This window comes from Otolemur garnettii, unplaced genomic scaffold, assembly GCF_000181295.1.
Source record: "Otolemur garnettii isolate 467f Iridium unplaced genomic scaffold, OtoGar3 scaffold00018, whole genome shotgun sequence".
NCBI classification, from domain to species: Eukaryota; Metazoa; Chordata; class Mammalia; order Primates; family Galagidae; genus Otolemur; species Otolemur garnettii.
This window is the reverse complement of record NW_003852413.1, coordinates 18,879,255-18,885,696: the sequence shown is the minus strand read 5'-3', so window position 1 is coordinate 18,885,696 and position 6,442 is coordinate 18,879,255.

The following is a 6,442-nucleotide window of genomic DNA, read 5'->3' as shown; positions in this document are numbered from 1 at the left end:
AAAAAAAAAAAAAAAAAAAAAAATCTTATTGACGTGACCTTGGCTTCTAAGTCTAGGACACAAATAAAGTTTGAGTTGCACTTAGTAGGCTTTGCTGAGTCAGAGGAAACAGTTCTCTCCCAGCCACACGGAAAATGTGAGACAAGGAAAATGCTCTGCCTTGGAGTCCAGCAAGGGCTAAGAGGTCACATGGAGCCAAAGCCTGACAATGTCACCTTAGGAAGGTTACTTAACTTTTGCATGCCTCAGTTACCTCATCTGTAAAATGGACCAGTGACTGTAGTACTTGCTCCTGTAGTAGGGAGGAGTGTGGGGATGAGGAGTTAGTTCACATAAAGCATTTTGCACAGCACCAGGTGCCTACTGGTGCTTGGGACACTGGTTTTCATGACTGTAAACAGCACGCTGTCTACACCTGTGACAGGAAGTTCTGTTCTGTTCTGTTCCTTCCTGCACAGGGAGGTTTCTTGGTCTGTGACATGAGGTGAACAACCAGTCTGGGGTTGCTGTTGTCACACTCTCGACAGGGAGCTGATTCAGGCAAGGGCATCCCTAATGGGATACCCTGAGCTTCTAACTTCTCTCTGCCTTCCTGCACCCAGGACTGGATTGGGGTAAACTGAAAATGCTGTAGCAGTGTTAAGAGTTCCTGTCACCCAGAAATATATCAGTGGAGTCAGTGGCAGCTTTGGGATCCTTTTTCCCTCACCTCTGCCAATGACCACAAGGGTAACTGGGGAATAATACTAGCTGCCCTACAGTTAGCACATTGAGCGTGCCAGGCACTTTCTAGAGACATTCTGAGTCCTCTCAGCAACCCTGCAAAGTTGGCTTTATCATCCTATGGCATAACCTTTCACTGACACCTGCATCCCCCTCCCCCGCCAGCTCCCACCTGGCCTCTGGGGAGCTTCTCTGATGTCCCCTAGGCCAGGATACCCGCCCCCCCAACTCCTGGCCAGCATTTCCAGAAGCACACTCTACTTCCCCCTTTGTAAAATGCATCCCACTTAATTTTTATTCTATTTATTTATTTTGGGTCAGTTATACATTCACAAGTTTCAGAATTCAAAAACAACAATGAGGAACGGAGGGAAAAGCCTCCCTGCTCTCCCACCCCTAGCTCCCCAGCCACTGAGTTCAGCTGCCCCAGGCGAGCAGGGCTGTCAGTTTCATCACACAGAGTAGTGACGACTTGTTTATGTGTCTTCTGTCCTGTAAGGCTGGGGCTGCTCCTGCCTAACAAGCCTAACTGCTTCATCCCTAGGGCCCAGCTCCATGCCTGGCACACGGTAGGAAACTGTGCGTGTTATCTAACTGAGAGATTTAGAGAGAGACAGAGCGGTGTATGGATTTTTTGTTTAATAAATGAGGCTCAGAGAGGAAAGGGGAGTTGCCTGCTTAGTTCTAACTCCCAAGACAGTGCTTGCTGGGGACTCTTTCTCTGACTTTTAACGACTGCCTGCCCCTTCTTGGACATTGGAGCATCTATTGTGAGATGCATCCTGTTTTCATTTTTGTCACTTTCATTTTTAAATGGGAATGTAAATAGTACCCCTCATTAATTATCAAAAAGTGAAGAGCCACAGGTTGGAAAACAGAGGATCACCACACTCTGAAAGCCACCTGGTGCCTGCCCAAGCCTGACATCATCTTACCATGGCCCCAGGGCTGCGCTAAAGGTGTTATTGCTGCTGCTGTTCACTGTGGGCCTCACTTTCTTCATCTGGAAAATGGTACCAAAAGAACAAAATTATAGCCGGGTGCAGTGGCTCGTGCCTGTAATCCTAACACTGGGAGGCCGAGGCAGGTGGATTGCTTGAGCTCAGGAGTTCGAGACCAGCCTGAGCCAGAGTGCGATCCTGTCTCTAAAAATAGCCAGGTATTGTGGTGGGCGCCTGTAGTCCCAGCTCTTGGGAGGCTGAGGCAAGAGAATCACTTGAGCCCAAGAGGTTGCTGTGAGCTGTGACACCATAGCTCTCTTCCAAGGGCATCAAAGTGAGATTCTATCAAAAAAAAAAAAATAGAGAACAAAATTGTAACAAGTTTAGTTTAAAGATCTTAATTGGCTTTTATTCATGGTTCTAGAATTGGGCAGCCCTTTAAACCAGAACAGGGTCAAAGAACTGCAACCAGCTGCATGCTTAGGCAGTAGTTGTGGATAGAAAACAGAAAAGAGGAATTAAGACAGCTGAGAGTCCTTGTTTGAATCAGCTGGCTGTCTGCCATTGACAAGCTGGGCTGCTGTAACTCCAAAACTCAGCTGTTTGTTACACAAGTACACTCCTGCATTAGTTTCATTTAGCGTGAGTGACTCCATATTTGTTTAGTCCATTTGGTCCGTTATAAGAGCCCAGTCCAAATCAATGGCCTCCTACATATTGTACTTAACAATGAGAAGAGGCCCAGTAGGTTTCCGGATCTTTGATGTTATCTCTGGTTTAGCCACCTCCCAGCTGGTCCTGCTTTTTGCCCACAGTAATGTGGGAGGACAGCTGTGGAAGCCTTTTGAATAAAGCTAATGCTTGATACCAGTGCAGCCCATGCATGAGGTGAGCGAGGATGCCTTCTGTACTCCACACCAGCCCTTCTGTCCATGTCTCTAACTCTGGCCAAGGCCGAGGGTCAAGGGCACACAACCATGGGTCCTCTGAAGTGAGAAGGAGAGGAAGTTCATCCTGGGGAAGCAGGTGGAGCTGAGAGGTGAGGACCACCTTGGGAGGGTGGCTCTCACAGGGGGCCAGGAGCCCACTGGATGGGTTCGTTCCCTGCCTGGGGCCGCTGCAATCAGCCCCTCCTCTTGTGGAAGCTCAGGTTGAGCCTTCTGCATAGTTCCTGGTGGCTGAGGCAGCCAGGGATGCTGAGAGTGGGGAAGACAAGGCCAGAGGGGGTGAAGGGAAGGAAAGGGAGAGAAGAGGGCTAGGCGTGTGGGCAATGAGGAGCCAACCGTACATCGGGGAAGCCTGCTGTGGCAGTATGCTGCCAGGGAGGGAAAGGGGATGGGGAAACAGTATGGAGAATAAGATTCATAAATTCATTTGCTCATTCATTTTTCCATTTATTCGTTCCCCAAATAAAAGAAAAGATGTCCATTTTGAGAGATGATTGCTAATCAAGGTATACACAAAATGCTAAAGAAATATGACAAAGGGAGAAAAGACCTCTAAAGGGTTGCAGGAGTAGGAAACCGGGGGAGATGTTTAAGCTGAGACATGAAGGAGCCTGGGAGAAGCCAGGCCCATCTCTTTCCAGACCTCCAAATCCCAGTCCAGCTGTTGCCCTCTCTGAGTTTGAGTCCTAGCCCTGCCACATACTTCCTGTGTGACCTCAGAGAAGTGATCTAACCTCTCTGAGCCCCAGTTTTCTCAGCAGTAAGGTAGGGATGATACCAACTGAGAGGGCTATTGTGAGATTCAAATGCAATAATGCACTCTGCAGGATACCTGGCCCCTGTATAAAACGTGCTTCAAGCAACTAACTGTTGCTAGGTCAGTATCAGTAGTAGCGGCAGCAACTCTGTTTCCCAGACCCCAGACTCCGGGCCTCTGTCTTTGCGCTGGAGAGGAAAGCTGAGGCCATTCCCAGCGTCCCCCATCTCTGGCCCCTGTCCCTTGGGGAAACATGAGGAGCAGAGCTGGAGGATCTCATGTGTGCCCTGCCACGCCCCTTAATCCTTCCTGAACTTGGGGGGGCGTGGGGTGGGGGCGGCACCACTGCAACACCTGCACAGCTCTGACATCTCCTGCCTCTGGGCAGAGAAAGCAATTTCAGAAATGACATGTTGCCAACAAGCAGAAATCAGCTTCTGAATTAAAATGTGTCGGCATCAGGTGACCCCGGGCTCGGAGGGCTGGCTGCATGAAGACAGCTGAGATTAGAGCCTGTCAGGCTGGGGAGGGACTGTGTGGGAAGGGGTGGGGGCGCCCCTGGGGCAACCACTGCTCCCCAGGCCACTGGCCACCCTGGACTTGTTCAGACGGGGAGGGGGGCGGGAGGGAAGAGGGTCAGGAATTCGGACACTGGGTCATAGTCTCCTGTGCCTCTGCCCAGCCTTCCCCACTCAGCTGCCTACTCTCCACAGTGGGGGTGGGATGAAGGTCAGGCTCAGCACCCCCCCCCCGAGAAGGCTCCAGCGTAAACATACTAATGGGCCCCAGAGTGCCAGGAAGGAATGTGGGCCCCACAGCTCTGGGGACTGGAGGAGGGATGGGAGTGGGGTGGCTACTCTCCTCTGCAAGTATGCAGGGAGGGGAGAAAGGGAGGGACGGGGAGAGACAAGAAGGAGGAGAACCAAGCAAGAGGGGAGGAAGACACGCCAGCCACACTGAACCCGTGCAGTTCCCTGACACCACACCGCTTCCCTCTGTCCCAGCCCCATGCATCACCCATGCCCTGCACTCTGCGGTGGGGGCTTGGGCATGGCAGGAAACCTCTCTGAGCCTTAATTTTCTCATCTATAAAATGAGGGTCATGGTTTATGTGTCCCTGGGTTGCTAGGTAGAGGGGATGTGAGAAAGTGGCCCTGCACAGCAGTCCCCAAGCAGGGTGAGATCACATAGCGGCATCTCTCAGGGTACTGAACATCTTGCCCTCTAGTGATCTTTTTCCTTGTCTGTCCCCTTGTCTGTGACCTCCCTGAAGGCTGGACCTAGGTCTCTTCACCACAGTACTTAGTGTCCTGTCCCATGCCTGGGTCACCTGTACTAGGTGACCAGTGTCTGCCTCATGAGCAGTCACATGAGGGAACATCAGGTGAGAGCTGGGTAAATAGAGTAGGAAATAAAAGGGTAGGGTGGGGATAGGCAGAAGACCCCTGCCACCACTCTCCTCCAGAATGTCCCCCACCCCATCACACAACCCCAAACTCAGCAAGGGCCAGAGCAGGGCTGGCAGGGGTACTGCTAAGTCCCTAAGAGGTAGGCTAGAGGGTGGGCTGAAACAAGGCTGGTCATGATTTCAAGACAGGAAATCGTCCCCCAACCCTTCCACTGCAGGAATTCCACTGTCAGAGGACAGAGCTTCTCACCCCTTGCTCAGAGTTAAGTCAGAGAAGCAACCTATGAACTTGAGAAGATTCCAGAGGGCAGTGGGCAAGAGCTTAGATAGGAGAAAGGTCTGAATTTGAATCTTGGCTCTGCCACTCACTCAGCTAATGCTTGAAGCTCTCTAAACCTCAGTTTCCTCATCTGTAAAATTGGTATGATAATTCTTACCCTTTAGGGTGATTGTGACAGTGGGGGTAGGAAAGAAAGGAAGCTCTTTTTGATAGAAGAATACCAATTAATAAATCCTCAAAGATGGTAGAGTTAGATAAGCAGCATTTCACGATGGACTTGGCCAAGAATCACCCTGGGTCAGGAAAGAATATTATAAAGGACACTTTGAGGGACAGTCGGGGCAGTTGGAATATGGACTGTATAGGAGATAATATTGGGTAGATGTTACATCGCTCAGATGTGATGGTGGCCTGTGGTTCTGTTGAAGAATGTTACTGTTCTTAAGAGGTACAGATAAAGTATTTAAGTGTCTGCAAAGGTCTCACAAATGGGTCAACAAAATAAATATGCATATACAAAGAGAGACAGTAAATGTGACATTTATTTATTTAGTTAGTTTTGAGACAGGGTCTCACTCTGTCACTCAGGCTAGAGAGCCCCAGTGTCAGCCCAGCTCACAGCAACCTCAAACTCCTGGGCTCAAGCGATCCTCCTGCCTCAGCCTCCCCAGTAGCCATTCAACCATATTGATGTGGGAGTCTCTTTTTAAGGAGGATTTATTAGTTAGTATTCTTCTATCAAAAAGAGCTTTCGTTTCTTTCCTACCCCCACTGTCACAATGTGGGCAGGTGCCTACACCACAACCAGCTAATGTTTCTATTTTTTGTAGTGACAGTGTCTCACTCTTGTGCAGGCTGGTCTCAAACTCCTGAGCTCAAGCCATCCTCCCACCTTGGCCTCCAGAGTGCTAGGATTACAAGCATGAGCCACTGTGCCTGGCCCATGTGACGGTTTTTAAAAGAGAAAGTAGCACGAGCACTGCTCTCTTAGTGATAGTCTCAACAAGCCCTGATCCCCCCAGAAGATGTCAGCACATAGCAGATGTGGGGAGTCCTGTGGCCTCTTTGGGGGCTGGTTTAAGGGAGGGAGAGAAGACTTGGGTGAGGGAGGGGGAAGGCTGAAGGCAGAGGAGGGTAGAAAGAACACAGGGTTTGGAGCCAAAAGCCCTGGTCCGCTTGCTAACCATGCAGCCTTCAGTGCGACACGTAACCATTTTGTGCCGTCGTTCCCCTTTCCATAAAAAGGATGGAGGGTAAGAAAAGAGAAAAATAGATAAAAATCCTTTGCTAAACTGGATCCTGCTGCTGTGTGTGGACATGTCTGTCTTTGCTCGGGGCCAGCTAGTCTCAAGGTCCAGGGACTCTGGGCAGAAGGAACATGTTAGG